The sequence below is a fragment of the Pomacea canaliculata genome, linkage group LG5 (genome assembly GCF_003073045.1).
Source record: "Pomacea canaliculata isolate SZHN2017 linkage group LG5, ASM307304v1, whole genome shotgun sequence".
Lineage (NCBI taxonomy): Eukaryota > Metazoa > Mollusca > Gastropoda > Architaenioglossa > Ampullariidae > Pomacea > Pomacea canaliculata.
Genome location: NC_037594.1, coordinates 34,287,912 through 34,310,899, shown reverse-complemented (window position 1 = coordinate 34,310,899; position 22,988 = coordinate 34,287,912). Strand labels below are relative to the sequence as shown.

The following is a 22,988-nucleotide window of genomic DNA, read 5'->3' as shown; positions in this document are numbered from 1 at the left end:
TAGCGGCAAGGAGGCTGAGAGAATCGATTGCAGGTTGATGGCTTTGTCTCTTAAATCAAATATGACTGTGTGTGTGTGCGTCTGTGTGTGTGTGTGTGAGAGAGAGTTTTAAAATACAAAAATAATATTATTTATTAAATGCAACGTTCTTTCTGTCTACTTTAATTATCTTATTTCATGTAAGATGAATGCATGGTTAACTTAAAGCACTAGTGAAGGAACATTATCGGCTTGGGAGGTCGGAGGGGAAAGAAACAGCAACTCAACATTTTGAGGGGATGGCTCACCTCCTTCTCCCCCTGCTTCCTACTCAACTGTTATAAAATCCCATTATTAATATTATTATTATTGTTGTTACTATTGTTGTTATTGTTATCATTAAGAGAGTGAGAATATTTTTTCTAGTGATTGAGTAAATCAAAGCAAGACACTAGTCCCCTTGATACCCTACTTCTGTTTGCGAAATACACATGTATCTACTAACATTATCATTCACAGAACAACACGGACTTCAATACTTTGGATGTTATAAAGGCTTTAGTCAGTGGCACAAGTGGGACCATAATGTGTTAATCAGGGAATATCTTTCAATGTGTTATCATTTGACAAAATCTTTTTCGTGTTTTGTAATGTTTATTTTAAATGGTATAATGCAAGTCTTAGGCCACAGAGAGAGAGAGACACAGACACAAGGTTATTTGATTGCTGATTTGTTTGTAGGTTTGTACTGTGAATTTATTTGAATGTGAATTGCTCACAGTATGGTAGGACAGGTCTATGTGAGGCCTGAGACACTCCGTGTAGTTGCTCCATGTGCCGTTGATGTCGGGATTCCGCCACCAGGTGCCGCTAGCTGTACACAGACGGGTAGCTGTCGCTGAAACAGGAGATGACAAATGTACGGATCATGATTTATAATTACACACATGTAAACTAGTAAAAAACATACATCATACATGTCACACCGTGATCAGTTAAATTTTAAAAATCTGAAAACAGAATATGAAAGCCTAGAAGCCTATAAAGCCTATCAAAAACAAAGATCTGTACAAGTAGTTCACAGGTTGCGACATCTAAGAAGAAGTGTTTGCTTTCAAAGGAAAATCTCCAAAATCATACTATTATTTCATTCGATTGCTTGTCCCAAAGCTATTTTTTCCTAATAAATAATAAAGAAATGGAAAAGGTCTTATAGCCATGGATATTGTTATCATTGTCTATTCATTGGCTCTCGTTTTACAGATACGATAGCACATTATCACTTTGCCGATTAAACTGTATCAAAACTGTCAAACTGTATCACATGCTTTTTCAAACTACACTCTTATGATTCAGGTCCACTTAGTCCATAAAGTCCATGCTGGCTGCACCTGCACAAACTGTCTGCAGAACACGAAAAGAACATACAATAGTTGTGTGTGTGCGTGGTTGTGTGATGTGTGCTTTAACACATTTTTAGATGTACTACTGCGTGTTTTGTCTTTTGATATGATGCATCACTTTATCTAATAACTAGCACTTGTTTGGGTTTGTTTTTTTTGTTTTGTTTTGCTGTTGTTGTTGTTTTTTTCCGCCTTTCCGTAACTGAACACACCTTCTCAGTTTAATTGCCCATTTACATCAATAAAGTTAGCCATTTGTCATTTTATTTTGGACAAGCAGTCTTTTTTACTTCAAAGAAAAGATTTTTTAAAGCAGATGTTGATGACTTAATAAAGGCTTAATGTACTGTTCATCTGTTCATGTTGCCACTGGCACAGCCCTAGTTAGTGCTGATTTCTCAAACGGAAGTGAGCATGCGCACAAGTAAACAGCGAGCTCTCAGGACCGGCCACCTACATATCTCTCCTGGAAGCCCTGTCTGGTCCTGTCGATATATGCAAACGAACAGGATAGGATGAAAAATTGGCTAATCCCATCGACAGTCTGCAAATGGTTCAGGGACCATATTCATGAAGCGAGGGAAAGACTTTGCCCAGCGGTAAAATGAAAAAAAGGACAAAGTTTTTGTTCTGTTGTTACAATCCACTGTCCCACCTCCACTGATATTGCTTTTTGTTATTTTCCCACAGGGAATGTTTGCCACTGGTTTATAAGTACAGTCCCATTGGTAAAGCAGCAACCATGGAATCTGTAGTCCACTTTTAAATACCGAGACAACGCCTTCATAAATAAGGCTTCTGAGAGATAAATAGGATCCTTTCATCTCCGTTCGAGAATTTCTTTTAGAAGTGCCCATTGAGTTTGTAACTAGTTTCTTTTCTTTTGTGCTTTTTAAAACACTTCCTTTGACATTACAATAGACATCTACTCTTATGTACATAAAAGCAGCCGTTAAAGAATTCGCATAAACAAGCATCTCTCTCTCTCTCCCAAGATTCTTATTTCAGATATTTGTACATACATAACAAAAGATTTCAATCACATCAAACGCTGATGCTACACACATTTATATCGTCCTATGCCATTTCGCAAACTGAGCTGGCCAAATCTCAAATCAAGATAAGATAAAGAAATCAGACCCCCAAAAATAATACAAATTACAAGACAATCAGCCCCAAATAGCTAACAACAACAACAACAACAACAACAACAACACACACACCAGTCTCAAAGGAGGCAGCAAGTATTAATAAGAAATGCTCAAAACGGAGCCCCCAACCACCCACGAACGAAAAGAAAACAAAATGTCCAGGACCATGTCATATATTCCTGCGATGAGGGTGTTCCAGCATTTGAGTTCGCATCGGTAGGATCAGTTACCATGGTTATTACTAAATGTCCGTTATCATAATTTAACATCATTCAACAAAGCCTTCCGCTCTCTCACTCTTATCTCCTTTCCGATGTAACTCAAGGGCGGACAACCTTCATCGATCCCCCTCTCCACACATGTCGTCTACTTCCCTAATCACACGTTCATAAACTCCAATGTACACATACAGACTCACTTGTAAACACCTACCCCTTACCCCACACCCACTGTTTGTATACAGATAGCCTTATCACAGTCTTTCAACGTTTGTTGAAGTCTGAGCGTCCATCTTGCTAACCTGGATAATCTCAGTGGCAGAGCAAAGCATTGTACAGTAGAGAAGGGATGCTACAACTCTACCTTGTTACATTCCTCGTCACATCACACAAACAGCAACACTAGCTGATGTGACTTCTGTTTCAAATCATGCCCGTTCCAGATTATTGTTTGCTGCTTGATATTGGGTACAGACGAGAGTAAGGGAGAGACTGTGTACATCTCCCCAAAGAATTTGTCCCAAAGAAAGAAAAAGGAGTTGATTTACGGAGACAGAGACAAGGCGCCGGCATAAAGACTCTGTGTTTACTGAGCATCGCCCGGTCATGAAGACAGGGAGGAGGGGAGAGAAGGGTTATGGCGACTGGATTCTCTCATTCCGTCAGAGCATGAATAAAGTAGTAAAACCAGAACTATTGCTGCCCGTGCACCAGACTTCAGGTCAACAAATTGAAATCACACCCCAATGAAGAGAGGTGTGTCAAGCGGTGCGCGAATCTTTTGTGCACGAGTCCATTCAGACAAGTCGTTTTTTATGTCAATGGTGTCTACGTGTTTACGTCTTGACCCTCAGTGGACGTAGTCAGTAAAATACGGACTCCACCCCGGCTTTATTAATATTTTTATCAACAAGTAGCTGGCTGCGATGGTGTTCGATAGTATTCTAAATGGACTGCCGTGTGGGAAGATGAAATGATGCTGGAAATTCGCTTTCTCCAACTTTTATGTGTCGACTGTTTTGTCGGTGTCACGTATGAACCTCCTGAAACTGAGCAAATGACTGTAATAATGATGTTTATACTTGACGATACAGATTTCAGACCGATAGGCACTGAATCCCTCTTGTTATTATTGCTCTGAAACATTAGTGTCATAACCTCTGCTTCCACTGTACCACATCTGTATTTACTGAAGTGGTGGTGATGATAAAAAACCACGTGATACACAGACTTATGTCAACAACATCATAAATAAAGTTAATTTATAGCAACATCTGCGACCATGTAATGAAGCGTCTGATTCACAATTTTTTAGCTTTTTTGAAAACGATGAAACAAATTTATCTTTATTTTATTAAATCTCTCTTTCTTTCTTTTGTCAATCCCTTTATATTTCGTCTTTCTTCCTCCTTTTTTCTAAAGTTAGTCAAAAGTCAAGGTTCTCATAGACTATTGAGCACAAGGGATTAAATGTAAGTGGCTCGACACGTCTAGAGCATCCTTCTACAATCTTTGCGCTCCAGAAACCATTGTTTGCTGAGTGTAGTTGGTAGAGAGATGCTGGTCACAGGACCCAACAGAATCTGGATTCGATCCTGTTTTATCACCTTTACCATCGACGGCTAAGGGTATGTGGACAAGCAAAGCACGCAAAAGGTCTTTAAGACCTGACCCAACCATAAACAATTTACAGTGTAGTGATAATGATTATTATTTAAAATCCCCATTTCTTAATGGCTCATGGCTCTTTGCAAAAAACAAAAACAAACAAAAAACAACAACATTGGTAAACACTTTGGTATCTGAGCAACAGAGTATCAGACAAAGACACAACGGAACAAGTGCGCCTTCAGCCACTGTTTGACTACCGGCCATGAGAAGGCATGTGTTAGCTGAAGGTAAAGAAAATTCCAGAAAGCTGGAGCGACGAAGGCAAACATTCGTCCATCAAAAGACTTTAAAATAATCATAGGGACAGTCGGCAGCTTTTCTCTAGAGAAACGGAGCAACCGAGGACGAAAATGTGTGGACAGTGTTGCAGAGCGACAGGAAATATTGTGGATAGAATGTAGTCAAGAGCTTGTCACCCATGGAATTTTCTATTTAATGTTTCTATGGTCGCAGTTAGACCTCTTGGTGTTTGGTCCATGTGACTATGTGTGTTTCAGCCCGTTGGTATGTGTGTCATACTTTTAAGAGTCTGGTTCATATCCCAAGGTGTCCACTGTGCTCATAAAGGTATGTTTTATGTTCCTGTATATCTGTTTCAGGCCGATAGAAGCTTCTAGATGTCTGGTACATATTAATGTGTATGGTTTGTGACCGTCTGTCACGTAGAGTCGACCTGTTCGCTCCTCTGACATAGACTAATTTCACATAACTCTGTTCGCTCTGCCAGACCAGCTAACGGAAAGTAAATATTCCATACATTCCTACACTCAGTCCTACACTCCTTGTTTTTCTGTCAGCCCTACACTCAGTCCTACACTCCTTGTACTTCTGTCGGCCCTACACTCAGTCCTACACTCCTTGTACTTCTGTCAGCCCTACACTCAGTCCTACACCCCATATACTTCTGTCTGGCCAATACTCCTACTTTATACACCTACCCTCGTGTTTGGACGAATACAGAATAGGAAATGATGTAAAGTCATGCCATAGTATATTGAAATTGTTTTTTTTTTATATAAGGACTAATGAGGCTTTAATGATGTGTTTTTGTATATTTTAAACGAAAGTCAGTTCTATGTCCTTCTTGTGTCCTATTGTGTATCAATGTTTGGCAAAAACTAAGTGAATTTCGTTTCACTCTCTTTATTCTGTAATGATAACGAGATTTTTACATGATACTTTGATGCAACTAACCCCTTTGTCAACAGAAAATTGGGGCAAAACAGTAAGCTGTAAAAAAAGTAAAAATACCGATTATTATAAACATGACACATGGATTATTATACAAGAAATGATGAATAAATAATCAGGATTGTTTAAAATAAGGTTAGTGCATACAGGTATCGTGAATAGTTACCGTTTTTATTAAAAAGGTTGATGTAACCAGGGCAGCTCTGAGTAGCGATGGTGCCTGCAGGTGTCAGGTCCCAGCACAGGACGTTATCCCACGTGACTTCACACCTCAAGCGTCCCATAAAGGGGGCTGTGCCTGCAACAAACACACAACACCTGTTGTCAACATTGTTCTTTCTTCATCCACTTTTTTCTCCACTTTATATATATATATTTCCATCGCTCGCCTCTCTCTCTCATTCTCTCACAGTCTCCCCTCTCACCTCTACCTCTCTCACACAGTCTTCCCTTCTCTTCCTCCTCTTTCGTCCCTTTGTGCTGTTTCTCACGCACGACATCAAAAGTTCCGTCCAGTTAATACAACTATTTACAATCATTTTGTTTACCTTACATTTCTTATCTGTCATACACATCCGACAGACAGATTTCTTAAAGCATCCCAAGCATTCCGCTGTCCTCAGTTATGTCCTAAACAAAAGCATCTGCCATTCTCAAAACATCTCTCTGTCATTCACCGTCTTGCTATAACCGTTAAAGGGGAAAAACTAAAATGTCAAACAAAAATCCATGAACATTATGTTCTAGAAAATGTTCCTTGAACGAATGCTTATTGCATGTCTATCTTGTTGTCTAGTGAAAAAGTTTATAGCCAAGTGGCCAGAACACCGGGATCCCACTGGAGATAGTATAGAATACCTACCTAACCCTTAGAGGTTTAGGGAAAGAAGGAATTTGAAAAGAGATTTACACCGGATTTGAAATCAGTTCTTAATCCCCAACGAAGTTTTGCCAGGATTTGCCCAGATACTGAAGATAAATGAATAAAATAATGAACAACAAATGCATGCATTCATTAAACGTAACTGCTTTATATTTCTCCTTTTAGGTTGTCCTACATCAGAATCCTTGACATTTTGTTCCTACCCAAATATCATCATTTTTTTTTATTTATTTTCATGGCCTGCAGGAAGACACTCAGCTCGTTAAAAGGACCTGGTTCGTGGCTCTTCTAAAAACATACTATAAACTGACATAAATAACCAGACTAGATGACATAATTAGAGAATCTCTTTAACTCCTGTTACATTTCCAAGGTCTTTAGGTCCCGACTCGAAAAAGCTTTTCGAGAAAAAAAAAATGTTTCCACATTACAAGCCTGGAAAATACAGAACCAAGACTTTCAGGTAAGGCATGTCCTTGAAAGTTAATTGTGTGTTGCTCTAATTATCTGTGACACACATCAGCTGTGGAGTTTGTGTGTGTGTGTGCATGAAGAAATAATCTGCATTGCCCCTCGTTAATTTTATTAACGCCATGAATGAAATAACTATTAAAACAAACTGTATCAAGCTGCATGAATGAAATTGTTTGTGCTCTGCTTCTAAAGCACAAGGGGTCACAGGTCACTATGATAATTTACTGGGTCATCACAACATACTCTAAAATTAGCGGCACTGATAGCAAGAACATCGCAAGGGAAAAAGCCAACCGTGCGCTCTCTCTCACACACACACCTACACGCACACACACCTACATGCTCGCACACACATACACATGCACACGCACACCTACACAAACACACATACACGCACACACACACACACAGAGCTCTGGCAGTCAGATGAATGTCCAGATATCAGGGTCTTTCTCACGCCCACAATCTGCCCTAAGGCAACACCAGACATGGATGAAGAGGACGGCGATAATATCTCATCGTTCGCCTCTTCCTGCGCAGCAGAGCGCAGCGAGGAGCCTGAGAGGATGTTTGCACCTCGCTTCACGGTACTGGTCTTAAGGTCAAAGGACAGATCATCCCGATGTTGCCTCGTCTTCGTCTTCATCAAAATGGCGTCTCATTACTCGCGACCACGCGAAAGAGCGCATCCGCAAGGGAGGAGGAGTGAGGGAGAGAGAAAAAGGAAATATTTTTTTTTTCAGCGGCAAACGGAAGCTGTGCAACAGCTGTTTATGCTCTCAAGACACAGATCGCATCCATTTCCAGCCACCTAATTAACGTCTTCCTTTACCAGGTTTTTCCTCTCTTTTCTTTATTTTTCTGCCTCTCTTACTCTGTCTCTATTATTATTATTATTATATATTATTATTATTAGTAGTATTATTAGTATAGTATTATAGTATATTATAGTATTATAGTATTATTATTATTATTATTATTGAGGCAATGATTTGTTTTTACTAAAAAAAATTAGCTCTTTTTTTTTATCTCCATGCCTACGTACGCACGAATATACACACACACAGAACATATATATATATAGACAGATTTTTCGTGTGCACAATTCAAGTATAAACTAGCCTCTTTTGTCTTCGTGGTCTATTTTCGGACACTGGTGTCCTTCTGTTCAAAGGAAAAGCGGAGACAAAATTGCTGGAGGCGGCGACCTACATCAATAAATCACAAGAAACGGTTTCCTTAAACAAAGATTCATCTTCACAGCTTTGCTGATAGTTGCTTTCTAACATGTGAACACTGGAGGAAATGGAGGCGTGCCACCAAGGGATCCATTGCAGCAGATGGTCGTTTGAGAAACCGAGTGAAATAATCTACACTTTGAACAGGAACTCACTTCAAAGGCTGGCTACAGACATGTTACCCCATTCCGCTCTTACAATTCACAGTAGTTCATGTACACCCCTTCAAGTACCCAGACCTTAAAGTTCAACGATTTTGCAGTTCCTGCTTCCTCCAGCTTACAGATGTTGTAGTTTGTACATATGTAAAACATATTTTATACTAATCGTTCATCTTGCCTTGATGTGCACGTCTCATAACCTGCTCTGTCTTTCCTTCCTTTGGTGTTCAGTAGGTTATTATTTACCTTCGTCTTTATCTTTACTGTATGAAGTGTATGTTTACTGGCAGCATTTCAAAATCCTCCGTGTTTAAAGCTCACATTTATGAATATTTTAGTGATCTTTAGACACACACCACTACATTATATAAACATTCTGCATCAGATGGAAAACTGATAATCTTTATGCTACTTTTCTAAGTATGTGTGAAATTATTTAATATTTCAAACTATTAAGTCAAGAGACAAATTAAAACAGTCTGCAGCAATAAACCGTTTGTATCACTTGTAAGTTTTCATCTCTTGTAAGAAAATCCAGAGACTGAGATGTTTTTATAATGATGACATTTTGCCCAACTTCAAGTTTCTATCGAAGCGCACGACGGATAAACACACAAACAGATGCAGGAAAAGATGAAACCATTTTTCTTCTAGTTTAAATTTAGAAAAGTAGACTTTTTTGTAAACTTTTTTGTAATGTTTTTTCCTCTTGTGCTGTTTCTGTATGTTTAAGAGCAACAGGCAGATTCATCATGTGGTACAGACACGTATCTGCACTTCAGTGGATGTCGGTGTAAACAGATGTTTTCCTCACCTGCCAGTTGCCTGGGAGACTGATATACTGGAGCAAGGGAGCGATCGTGCCTCACCTGATGTCAGCAGGACTGTGAGGTCCCACTCCATCTCTAACATTCACAACCTGATCTTGTTTCAATGGATAATGACGGATGCTAGAAAACTTACTTTGGGGAACAGTTGAGTGATGCTACTCTCACAATAATAACAATAACAGCAATAACAACAATAAAATGAAGAAAAAAAAGATGAATACATGTATGCGTCTGCGACGGTGCGTGTGTATGTTATAAAAGCTTTGTGTAGACGATTGTCTGTCAACATCATTAATTCATGCCTATGTGTTTGTATATATATATATTTCTGTTTGCGTATGTACAACTTTGTGTGTTTGCGTGTGTGCTGAAATAGGCCATTAGTAAGATAAAAGGGACAGGAGCCAGGACATGGTGAGATAATCTTGTGTCGGCCGAAGAAGTACAGATGAAGACAGTATTATTGTCCCATCAAAAGTCGTGGGTAACAATAACCTGAAACCGCCACCCGATGACAACATCTGTGATGACAATAGGATCCGGAAGGTCTTTCTTCTTGCCGACACCTGCCGCTGTCCTCTGTCAAGTCTCTTGTTGCACCACCAGACTACCAACCGGGATACAAAAGAAAAAAGTTATTTTCAGTCTGTTACACCTGTTGTTCAAGTGCTTTTTCTGGTCGCACTTTAAGCGCCTGTTTGATCGACTTTTAATCTTCACAAGTTTTGTTGTAGCGGACAAGAGGAGAGGAAGTCGCACGTGTACTGTGGTAAATAACCTCTGACCTAACTACACCAACAACACGGCGTAGTTGTACCTGAAAGTGCGACTGACGGGTTCAACAACCTGCAGGTGAGACAACACGAGCTGCGTAAATAAAGATGGACAAACTTAGAAACACCATGGCTTATGTAAACAGGTAGTCTGCACTACAAATATCTGACTGACAACAAGTTGGTATTAATAGAGCAGCTGGATAAAGATTCCGTAAAGCAGACTCATAACTTTCTGTCTAATTAGCTTTTTTGAATCATGACAGAAGGGGGAACGGCATTCCAGGTGGCTCAGTGGTAAGATGCAGTTAGCAAAAAAAACAAAAGAAAACAGTGGGGGGTTCAAAGGTGAGTTTCAGAGGTGAAAAAGTAAGGTAAAGGTCGCGTGCAACATAAAGATTGTGAGTCGGGAGTTAGAAACCTGTTTCCAGTGTGTGCGCATTTCTTTCTGAGCAATATATCCACTTGAATGTCTTTATGTTTTACTTTCTTCGCTCACAAATATTGCCAATGCTAGTTTACCAAAAACCGTGTTTCTGCCTTTGTTTAAAATATTTGGGTGGTAAAGTCATTTCTCAAGATCCCCACACTTGAAGTTAATGTTTAAACTGCCGCCCAGTCTCCAACTTGTCTTTCGTCTCTAAAGTAATTTAAAAAGTCGTTCTGACACAATTGAGAGATTGTTTACAATCTCACCATCTTATTCCAACGGCTTAGCCTATCGTTCTTTTGTAGTATCAAGACCCTGTCATCAGAGTAACAACTGACATTCTGTCTGCCCTCGACAGTGAGGATGATTTTATCTTGGCTGTGTTTGACCTTTTTGCCGCATTCAGTACAATTAATCATTCTACTCTCCTTCAAAGATTCCTCGGTTTCAAAGACATCGCTGGCACCGGAATGGCTTGGTTTGATTTCTATCTTACTGACAGGATTCAGAGAATGTTTGTTGATGGTCATCTGTCGCGTCCTGCTCCACTTTCTTGCGGAGTTTTTCAAGGCTCTTTTATCGGAATAATTCTGTTTATTCTGTACACACAACCACTTCATCCTATATTTTGCATCAGTCCCATGATACTTGGCTGTATTTCTGACCAGTCTCGGTGCATCATATCGTTTAGTGGATAACTTGGTCCAGTTTATAAACCTGTGTTCAGAAGGGTGTGTCACCCAGTACATTCCAAGTGCTAGACTTTGGATACTGTTGCCCACTTACCAGACTGTTTTGAGTGCAACAACTTGCAGGTCTTTTAAGAAGGATGCTCTAATCTCGATGACTTGCTCAACATCATTTCCTCATTATATTTTCCTTCTATGGAGGTAGCATTCAGTTCAAGCATATTGTGGTTTACCCAGACAACAAACCGTGGGTGACCAAGAGCATAAAAGCAGTACCCGTGACAATACTGTTCATCAGGCCAAGGTGCAATATAGAAATAAAGTGGAATTCTAGATTGGTACAAGCAACAGTCGCACAGCTTGGCAAGGCCTCAAGAAAAAGATCAGAAAGCCTCGGAAGCAAAGATTTCCTCTCAGACGAAGAAAGTGGGCCTTGCCATGGGCATTTCATGCTTTATTCAATTAGACACACATGACATCTCCCGGAGATTGAGGAAGCGCTCAATTCTCTCAATCACGTCCAAAGGATGTAATGTCCAGAACAAGTAGCAGACCTGTTTCAGTCAGTAATCAACCCTTTAGGTCCTGATGGTCCTTTTGACAGAAAGCAACCTTTATCAGCAAATGAACTCGAAGGCATTTTACAACAAATGTTTCAGCTTTCTAAATTTCTGCTCCTTCCTTTGAATGGAAATCGTCTACCATCGTACTGATTCCGACGAATGCATCAGCTTAGCACCTTAACAAATACAGAAAAATTGTTAGTAATGAAAGGACTGGAGAAAAAGCAATCAGTTTAAATGCCGCTGAAAAATATCTTGACTAACTGCAATTCCCATACTTAGCCAAGTGAAAAGCTGTTGATTCTAAACTCTTTACGTTTCATACTCTATAAAAATATTGTGAGATATCACATGCCAATGCCGGACTGCTGTTTGCTAGTTTCTCGTCGGCTTTTAACACCATCCAACCATATTTCCTAGCTAGAAGACTTCCTGGCAAATCTCCCTTGAGCATCAGCTAGTGGCTTGGATCGTCCACTTACTGAGTAACAGGCAGCAGAGAGCACTTGTCAACGACACTTTTCCCAGCTTTCTAACTGTATAAGCGACTTTTTTCTATGACAACCATAAAGGACAACATCTTCGATGACACTATACTGATCTCGCTGGTCAGCTGACCAGTAGACATCCATAGTGTAGTCTTCGATGAATTTATTGTATGCGCGATGACAATTCCTTAGAAGGTAACAAACCAAAGAGTCTGTCTTTAATATAGTCAAAGTTTTCCACCATGTGCAAAGTTCAACACTGCCTCTATGTTCTCCTAAAGCTGAAAGTCTTTCTTAGTTCTCCAGCTTGTCTACAAATATCATACAGAGAGTGTGCTGTCCTTTCCTTCATTTGTGAGTTAGCACTTTACAGTTAAGGACAAGAACAGCTGGAATCGTGTTACATTCACATCCTCAGACGATATTGTTGCCCAGAGTGACCTTTAGACTGTGTAACAGGCAGACATTTTCAAAATTGTCTCTACAGGAGACTTCCGTCAGCTTCTGTCCTTCCGCTGGTTGTGTCCCTGCACGCGGGGTGAGAGATTGAGTCTGCACTGTGGTCACTCGGCCGTGAAACTACCCCTACCCTGTGTGAATGAGTTGTGATCATACAACTATGGCTGTATTGGGGTCTGTCTGGTGTGGTGGATACCAGTGTGTGATTTTTCTTGCACACCTACTACTGATTGCCATCTGGGAGAAAGTCGTATCTTAGTTAATTTATTTTGTATTAAGGAAAGGTCTGGCTTTCAAGTATTACACTGAAAAAGATAAACAGTAACACTTACCATTTTTCAGTTCTGCTTCCCGTCGTTCGCTCAGGCGGTAGCAATCTTGTTTGGCGATCAGGATCAGTCGGCGCTGCTCCAGTTCCGACCTCACCGACACCACCTGTCGTCAAAGACCAGGTTAACAGCATTTATTATCGTGCCTAGCATCTCACCTTTACCACTTTGTCAATAACAAAACAAAAACATGTGAAACTCTCAAAATAAAACAAACAAGTAGCTACATATTCATTACCATTCTCAAACACATCCTGTGTACTACTTTGTGTCATTTTGAGATGTCCAGTCTGCTCAGTATGTCTGTTTTCTATCGATGTTTCTGTTGTTTGGAGAATGCTTAAGGATTCATCTGTCTGCATGTAGAACTTTTTCTTCCTTTCCGTTTCAGTCAATTTATCCGTCTGTTGTTTTTATATTGTAGACCTGCAAGTATAACTGTTTTCCATCCATTTTTTATTTTGTAGTGTCTCTTGTCTCTCTGTCCGTCCGTCCGTACTTAAACAGCTAACATGTCAGTAGATGGAGGGTGCAAAGCAAAAAAATAAAAACAATAAAAAAAATATTCAAAACATCTACAGTGGACACTTGCTCCTCTTAAATCTTACATGGTTCTCGGTAAACACAGATTTGTTATTTGTTAAACGCAGCCTGTGATCGACCAAGAACGATTTTTTTATTTTGCTGTGGGCAAATAATCTTTGCCACAATTCATCTTGAATGGCAGCTAGGTCATAGGTCATGGCACCTGGTCAAATGTGGTAAACAGCTTCTGAACTTTTGTCCTGGGAGAAACTTTCTTTGGTGGCACATTTTACATCTTCATTGGCATTTTGGGGTTATTTAATTGTAAATTTCTTATTAATTTATCCGCATAGTCGTTCACGTGTTTGGTCAAATCTGTTTTATTGCAATTACCTCGCATTTCACTCCACAGTGCACAATATTTTTATTCACAGCCAATCATAGATGTTTCTCATGACCAAGCTCTGTCAATCATGATCTACCAGACCCTACCCATGCTGTTAAAAATGTCTCGTTCAAACCTTCGCTTCTAATGTCATATAATTTATGAGTTGCATGCTCATCAAACATCAACAGACTGCCATCCACATTCTCACTTCTGAAATTACAAAACTCAAACAAAAAACTAATTTGTTATGGGAGGGGTCAGCAGTCGACGCTCTAGCCAATCAGTGTAGAACTAGCAAAAGTGGGCGGAGCTTCCAACTTAGTCACGTGACCTTACAGTGCTTAACAACAAGAACGAAGCATGGACAGCATACAGGGGACAGGAAAACAAACAACTGTAAAAGAATAAGCAACAGTACTAACGAAAAATAAAATAAAACACAGAAAACACAAAGAGGAACCAAATAACAAGAACAAGAGCTGAGAGTAACATGATATGACAAAAGGAAGGGTGTGACAAAGGCATTATGGGATAGGTTGTTGGATTCAATAGAGGGTAAGGGGCGGGTATGGAAAGGGAGAGAGCTTCATTGTCTCTCTGCCCAATAACTAAACATCCTGTGGCCATGTTGTTGTTTTGGTGACAGGAAGAGTAAGAAGACGATCGTCAGACGAGGAGTGGAGATGTCTAGCTGGGATGTAAGGGAAGAAAAGTTCAGAGAAATAATCATGGCAGGTGTCGGCAAAGAAAATTGAAACACACCATAGACAGTATTAATCGTTTTCACTAGCATATTAAGTGAATAGGAAATATGTCATACATGGCGGACTCATTATCTACTTACTATACACTGTATACATACATATGAACGGTCAGAAACACAGACAGAATAATAAAGAGATGCAGCAAAGAAATTAGTTTGTTCTGGAAGCCAGAACGGATGGGAAGCCAGTGTAGAGAAGGAGGGGGTGGCTGTAAGCACCAGACGTGCAGCACAGTTCTGTACTTTCTGGAGTTTGTGAAGAAGGTATTCAGGGAGGCAAAGAGTTGCAGCAATCAAGATGCTACGAAGGGCCTAGAAAAATATCCCAAGACGCTCAAACCTACAAGAATGGTAGTCATCAGTATGATCCAAAATAAATCCTTCAAGAGCAAACTAAACAATTAACAAATACACTTTCTTTTTACACTTTTGTCTGCTCCCCTTCGTAAACAAATTAGAGTCCTTAGGCAATTCATGAAAACAGAAGGCAAGCAAAGTTTTCATAAGTTTATGAAAAATAGAAAATACAGTGCAAAAACACCCCTAAACATCAAGAACGTGTTGCCTTAAGAGTGAAAAAGATGGTGGCATTTGGCAGAGCCAGGTCTGTCGATCATAAGATCAGTGAATGATATGGATAAGATGTGCTTTTTCTTCTTCTTGTTTCTAATCACCCCCAGTGGAGCATAGGGTTGCAACTACACCCCGCCATCAGACCCGGTTCTGGACCAAGTCATGCCAGCTGCCTCCGCCTCGCTGTAGACCGATCTCCTCCATGTCTGAAGATGTAGTACAGTACAGAATTTTCTGTTTGGACTTAAGCAGGGTGTTACTAAGTTAACAAACATTATTTCAAAAGTGAAGCGGATAAAAGAATGGTCAAAACACCGGCGTCAAAACCCAGGTGTACCCCGGGTTGAGACCTGTAATTCACAGCAAATTTCCTTAATCAGCATAGGTAAACACAGGATTGGCAAAAAATATAGGTAATGATGGCAGAATCCCATAAAAAATGCCAGCAATTAACAGCCTTCTCTCTTGCAAACCTCAGAGGATGAGCGGTGTTCAAGCCACTGCCTAGACACGCTAGCACGAGGTCTGCGGGGAATGGTGCTAATCTTTCCAGTGCCCTGGCATTACATTGACAGGATGCAGCCAGTCCCACCCGGGCCCCGCCAGCTTCTTGGCTGCAAAGATGCAGGCTGCAACACGCAGCATCACTGCAGCCAAAGCGATTAAAAGGCTAATCCCGGAAATGCCATCTGACTCAAGTGAGCATGCGCTGTAGAGCTCCTCACCTCACTGGCCGTCCACATTTTGCCAACCGCTTTACCTGCGGTGTAAAGAATGGTCTTTTTCTTTCTTTGTTTTCCCTTTGACCTCTCCCAGCCCCTCTCTCCACACCTCCCTCACTTGATCTTTTTCAGGTGAAGTTCAACGCACGCGCTGGTTTCATAATCTCATGTCTGGCCACATCTCTGTCGAGCACAAAATGCGGTTTGGCAAAGATGAGGCTGAAAGTGTCTGCGCGAGGCGGGTGGTGGTGTACGGATGTGTTTAGCAGTCACGGGTACCAAAGTGTTTCTCATATCTACTGTTCAACTCGTGAAGTCGCAAGAGAAAAAGAGATCTTACAATTTTTTTTAAGTGTCAAATGTGGAAAAGATTTCATGATGATCGAGAAGTAACAAAAATGTCTATATTTTTAGATTATGAGGGTAAAAACAATGTCAAGATGTAGGTGAGGACTTTGCACTTAAGAACGTTAGTTAGGAAAAATTAGGCAAGGAAAGAGAGCCATAGATAGGCTTAATCAAGGTTAATAGAACAATGACCTTAGAAACTAAACTACTTTCGTAATTACTTCTGAAAGCTCGTCTCGCTTAAAAGCACGCACGAGAATAATATTCATGGCCGACAACCACTGACGATGTCAATGAAACTCATCAGCTTCGCTCGTTAGACATTGTAATCCATTTACTTGCAACTTATTTTTTCATTTCATCCTCACAGCAGACTTTCTCATGCATTTACTGAAAGCCGGTATCCAGAAGTGACCATTAAGCATTCTTCTTTATTCCATTTCGATCTGAAGAAAACCTTGACACCGAGACACCGCGGCTGTGTAATGTCTCAAAGTGTTTTCATCCCCTACAAGACAATTGCCTCCAAAGACAAAATAAAAAAAAAAACCTCAATAGTTTAACGAGACAACGACCTGCAGTAATCAATGTGGGAGCCAGTGTCGTGACAGACGCCATCATCCTTCATCATAGAGGATAGGATGCCAGCAGATAACTAGTTCAAAGCCTGAAACAACATTCCCACCTCACAAAGCTTTTGCTTTCAAACAAAACACTTCAGCTGTTCTACCCTTTCCTACATTCGCCGAAATAAAACCAATTTATTCACAGAGCTTCTGAAGTGGATTTGCTTAAGTCTTCTTCGTGCACGATTTTCTCTCTTTACCCGGGACATTCTCTTTTGTAAAGAAAAGGGTTGAAAAGTAATTAAATCGTCAATTTAAAAAAGTGAGGTTGTACAGCAATGTTAGACATCGAACCCTCGTCAGGCAACGTTCATCAAAACAGTTCTTCGTATTATTTCTGGTTAATTGTGATAAGATTAGCTTGATGATTAATCTTATCAGTGTACTCTAATTTTCATCCGTCGTCGTATATATATATGATCATTACATTTAAAACAGATGATTGAGAAACTTTGTGGCAGTTGTATAATTCCATAATCTGGGACTTAGAAATAGTGTGTGTGTATATGAGAGAGAGAGAGAGAGAAGTTTGAGAGAAAAAATGCTGCTTCTGTCCCTTTGCCCTGTTTTTGCATCTATCCCTTCTATTTGTGGCTGCCTGCCTGGCTGGTCGGCTGATAATCCATTACCCCAAGCATAACTCTTCTTGCATCTGATCCTGAGAGGGCGAGGTACCCATGAGGAGAGCTTACTCTCTGTGATTCTCAGACTTTGCTCACACACTGTGTTGGCCCAGCTGTGGCGACACAGGATTCCTGGTGCCAAGCTGTGAGGTGTGGGCTGAGCTGTGGTCTTAGTGTCGGAGTGGCTTGTTTACTGAGGGCTCAGCACGGAGGGGGCCCTTATCTCCAGCCCCGACAGACACACGAACGACCCTCGTAACATCAGCTCAACGTAACATGATCCTACAGCTAGAAAGTTCTCTCAGAGCTCCCCCTCCTTCAAATGTCACCTGGTGCTAAGGGGGCTGCATGAACAGAGCATCGCAAGTTTCACAAACAGTTAATTCTATGTATCCATGAAATCAACTACAAGATGCACACTTGCTTAAAGTAAAATCTTTATCGCACATACATGAAAATGAACAAATGTTTGTAAGTTTTAACAGCATTTATCGTCTATCATCTATCAGCTATCGTCATTTCTGTCTCTAGCATTTCTAGTTCATTAGTATCTGCTTTTTTTCTCGACACGTTTGTAAATTCAGGGATTGTCTGAACACAAGCGATCGTACCATGAGGAGGAAAAATGTTACGGTTAGCTGAGAAAGGTGGAGGTCATTCGTTGTCATTTATTCGCCTGTCTCTTCCTCCCATCTCAACAGCAAGAGTGTAGTTACAGGCAAAGCCAAATGCAAAATTATTTTCGAATAAGTGGAATTAGTTTATTTAAAATCTCAATTCCTAAAAAAAACAGCCAATATGGGTTAGTACTGGGATAATTTTATGATATAAAAGTAATTTGTATTCGCATTGTTTTTTGTAAAAACAACGGTGGTGTGATCTACTCACTAGCTACCTGCTGTAAAATACTGAATAAAATTGCTTTCTAACTGGAAGCTTGTAATCGAAAATGTGAATAAAAGAAATTCTGTATGTAAAATAGTTGTGCGAAATAACTATATATCATCGACAATATGAGATTGGTTATGATCTTTTATGGAGAAATAGGCAACGAGAAATGAGAACAGCGATGCAGTTTTCTCTTATTGACATCAAGAAGGCCAATAACTTCATGTACCTTCATTGCCGGGCTGCGGCGGCCAGTCTCACAAAGATGGGGAAAGGACCCGGATGTGGGCAGGCATTCAGCTACTTGTCTTCCTGCGAAACCAGCGGACTGTCACAGATGGTGTGTTCTTCCCGCGGCCACAATATTGAACGATAACAACTTGGAGAGGGCTGACAAAGGCAGTCTGTAGTTCCACCCCCTCTGTTTCTTATTCTCCTCCCAACCACACACACACACACCTTAGGAGGCAGCACACACACACGCACACACACACTCACACGCCCACACACACTCATGCTACACACACACACACACACAAACACATGCGCGCATGACAATTTTATCCCAGACTGAGTGACGCATACACAGTCGTTCAGTTCCTATCTGCCAGACATCCGAGGGAAGCCATAACGGCTCTAATTTTAGGCATGGCCACTGAAGATACAAGGCACTTCCAGAAGATTACTTTATAAATCCAGTATCAATCCTAACCACAGATACAGAAAAAAAAAGCGTATTCCCATGGAGGGAGGAGGGATGAACTGTAATATTCAATAAAACTATAAAATGTAAAAAAAAATTCCCTTAGCTTAACTGTAGATGGTCTTATACTTTCTTAGTTCTCGGACAAAGCGAGCGAACATAATAATGAAGGTTGTGGAACAGACTAACACTGACTTCGTGAAAGAAGAAAATCCAAGTGTGGATACGGATGCATGTTTGCAGGCAAAAAGATGGAAGAAGTACAACAGTTCGTATCAACACTGAATACATTTCTTTCTTAATTAACCAACACATCAGAGAGTACAACTCAGGAAGGTCTGCTTCCTGGAGGCTCGCAGAAAACAAAAGCAGTACGGACTGATGTAATTCTTTTGTCTTCCAGAATGAATGGCTATGCAAACGGTCTCTTGACTGAAAGAAGATTTAAATTATATTTTCCACTACTAAAGATTTACAGTTATAAAGCGTTGGTATTAAACGCACGCGCACAAAGGTCGCCATGACATGAAGCCAAAAGCGAGATAAATAATTACTGTCTGAGTGATCGAAATCCATGGCAACATCCTCCACCCTTCTCAACGGGCTCCTCCGTCGGCAAGAAGTGAGAAATGATGGGATATTATTTTGGCTTTGATTTTTTTAAAGTTGGCAGGGGCTGTAACTCTTGCTCTGACAGATTAATAACGGATGAGAGAGTAAGTAACGGGTGGGAGAGAGGAACATAGTCCAGGATCATTGATAGAACATGCAAATCACCTGCATAATCTATTTTTCTGATGCAGATTATAATTAAAATTTAAAAATGCTGACATTCCTGGTGAAATTTAAATTATTTAAAATCAAGCTCTTGATGAGGACCGGCTTCCAACTCCATAGATGAAGCCAAGACACATTGCTTTTGTCTTTATATAAAATTACAACAACAGACAATAACCATTCATAAGAATGACCAGACATAATTGATTAAACTAATTTCAAAAGGCAGCTGATAGTGTAACAGCAGTAGTACAAGTGCGCAGAATCGTTCAGTGAGCATCAACTGATGGCGGCCATTAAATGTTGATGATACACCAGGAGGAGATAAGTCACAGCATTTAAAAGCAATTGATACCCACCATTGACATTGAAATATCTGTGCTGACAATACAAACTTGCTGAACATAAGATAGTGACAATTTTTCAAAGATAAATACTAAAACTAGTGGAGTGAGTGGATGTCTTTCGGTAACTGATGACCGTTGCCTCCACAACATGGCGGGATGCACGCGGATGATTAAGTCTTAAAGAATGGCCGACTTGGCAGAGATACAAATTTTATTCCTTCCCGGGTATGCAGCTGTGAATCAAAGAAATAAAATAATCTGTAGACAATTTTTAGATGAAAATGTTTGAGGAGTGGTTGCTTGTTGTTTTTGCTGGTGTTTACCTAGTTTGTATATTCCATGTAATTGGTACCACTCTAATGCAATCATCATCATCGTAGTCATCGTCTTGACATAACAAGTAAGTGAGCATAGCAAGGAGAGCAGGTGTGTGGTGTATACATGTGCACCTGTCTGCTGGCATCCCTGTGTTGTCCGTGTGAACGCACGTGAGAGGACTTTGCTTGCTGCACGCACACCTTCATCTCCGCTCTCACGTGATGATAATGTTATCAACGGCTCAAAATTTCTGCCAACCCCAGGGTACTCGTCTTATCAGTCAAGCCTACATTTTTTTCCTGTTGTTGCAACATAGAAGGTCCTTCACCCTCAAGCCAAGGGAAAAAAATGCTTGTTATCCGAGTCCCTCCTTCCAATCTGAACATAAATAAAACTAACAGTTTTGTTTAGCTGAGCTCAAGACTTCGTGTCTTGGCAAAATCAGGACCGAGATTTCTGAATTACTCGCTTCCATTGCAAACTGGGAAAAAGGAAACTATCGGACAGACAGACGGATGAAGAACGAAATAACATGAGGGACAGACACGCAGAAAAGAAAGGCAATGCTCTGTGGGTTTTTCAAGTACTCCAGGCTCAGACAAAAAATGTTTTTTACCTGCACTTATGCTGGCATGCTTCTTTTTATCTCCTTGCTCGTGTAAGCTACATTTCCGCGGTTTAATGGCTTTTTAGCCTCAAGAGATGCATGTGAAAAATATTGTAAGGATGGCAAGGAGGCAAACTTTTAATTTTGCTGTGTCTGCCATGATGGAACTGGCTGTAGAAGGAACAACTACAGTAGACCATTGGAATACCCTCATAAAGACTGTCCTAGTTGATATTTTAATAAAGGGTTTATAAATGAACTTTGGTAATTGTTCTACCATGTTATCGAGAGGACAAAACATCATGAAACAAAGACAAAAAGTAGAATGATGAAAGGGTGATAGGCAGACAAAAATCATAAAATTGTATTCAACATTCCAGAAATAAAAAGGAACAGACAGGAAGGCGAACGGACCAATACAAAAAACTTTCAGATCTTGTCACGTCCAGTAAATTTGAACTAAAAAAAGTAAATATGTATATTTATTACATCCTACTGAACTCTACATAAACCAAAACCATATAAATACCTTTTGCTGTAATGAAATACACATGCCATACACTTAAATATATTATTTCATGGCATAGCTCTTCATCAACATATATGTTTAGCAAAAAGAAACTACACAAGCTTTTAAGTAATGACATTTTTATAATGTAAAATTATTGCTCGAAGTATTCCGTCCTACAAAGGTAAGTAAGTACATCGAGATAACAGATTCTACCTCCTAGGACCTCCGTGAAAGCTTGGTCAGGTTTGGTCGAAAAGTCTACAAAGCAGTAAATAGCAAATCATCAGTAAAAGACACATACCTATAATTATGGTTACTTAAAAAAAAAACCTTCTATACTTTAAGGGTTCTTTCCATGAAATGATGGATTGAACGTTTCATCTGGACTTCTTAACCTCGTATCCTTCCCTGAAACCATTTATGTCAGGTCTTAAACCCTCTTGTCGGCAAGCTAAAGTGATAGCAAACAATAAAAATCAGAAGTGAAACTCACTGTTGTGTGTTGAGACATCGTTTTTTTTTTTTTCTACATCCAAGAAACGAACTCCAGATTTTGGTCAGCAGAGCCTCGTGCCTGTGCGTGATTCAGGACTCGGGTATCTGGCGCCCAATGTCGGGTATAGCGCGGGAATACACCAACTTCAGTAGACAACTTTGCTGTAGGTGATCTCCAGCTGCTGAGCGCGCAGCAACCCTCCTCCCAGACTCGGCACGGGAGGAAAGCTAAATGAGGATGGATGGAAGGGTTTCGGTGGGGACATGGGTGCTTGGACAGGAACTTTCAGACAGGAAAGATGCCGCACTCTCATTCCGCTGGAGGCTGGTGCCAGGTACCAGCCAAATCGGGAACTGGGTAAAATGTCTTTGACTCGTGACGAGAGAGGATTGTGCTCCCCTGGCGAGCTGTGAGGTATGGTTATGTTTCTTAGCAACGGTGCAAAGCCGAGTGTGTCGATAACATGTCAGACCAGACGATACCATGGCAAAGACAAGGGCAGGGTTGTGAGCCTTTATACTTTCTTTGTCGAGTGTGATTCAGGCATGATTGAGGGCTTGACAGTTCTTGAAACAGATATCTTTACATTAGAGGGAGAGGCAATGAAAAGACAGTCTGTTCTCACAATATTTCAACCATTTAAAAAAACTTGGGTACTTTTGGCTCAATCGGAAGCTAGGTCCAGTCTAGAAATGATATCTTCAAATTAAACAAAAATGTAATCAATCTCTCTTTTCTTTCAAATGTAACCTTTATTTACATTAGTACAGTAGAGAATGGAAAAAAAACTATTTCCTTCACAACGAAAAACACTGGTTTAGCTAACTCTTAAGATTCCATCAG

The 22,988-nt window shown here is 40.3% G+C and overlaps 1 long non-coding RNA gene across 1 annotated transcript in view; it reads right to left on the bottom strand.

Annotated features, from left to right (window-relative positions):
- Window positions 1-5,896: 5,896 nt before the first annotated feature.
- LOC112565064 overlaps window positions 5,897-22,988 on the bottom strand; it is an 81,383-nt gene continuing 64,291 nt past the window's right edge. The window contains exons 3-4 of the long non-coding RNA XR_003099332.1: window positions 12,934-13,036; window positions 5,897-5,911 (exon numbers count right to left, since the gene is read on the bottom strand). This is a non-coding gene — a long non-coding RNA (uncharacterized LOC112565064). The remainder of the gene's footprint in view (window positions 5,912-12,933; window positions 13,037-22,988) is intronic.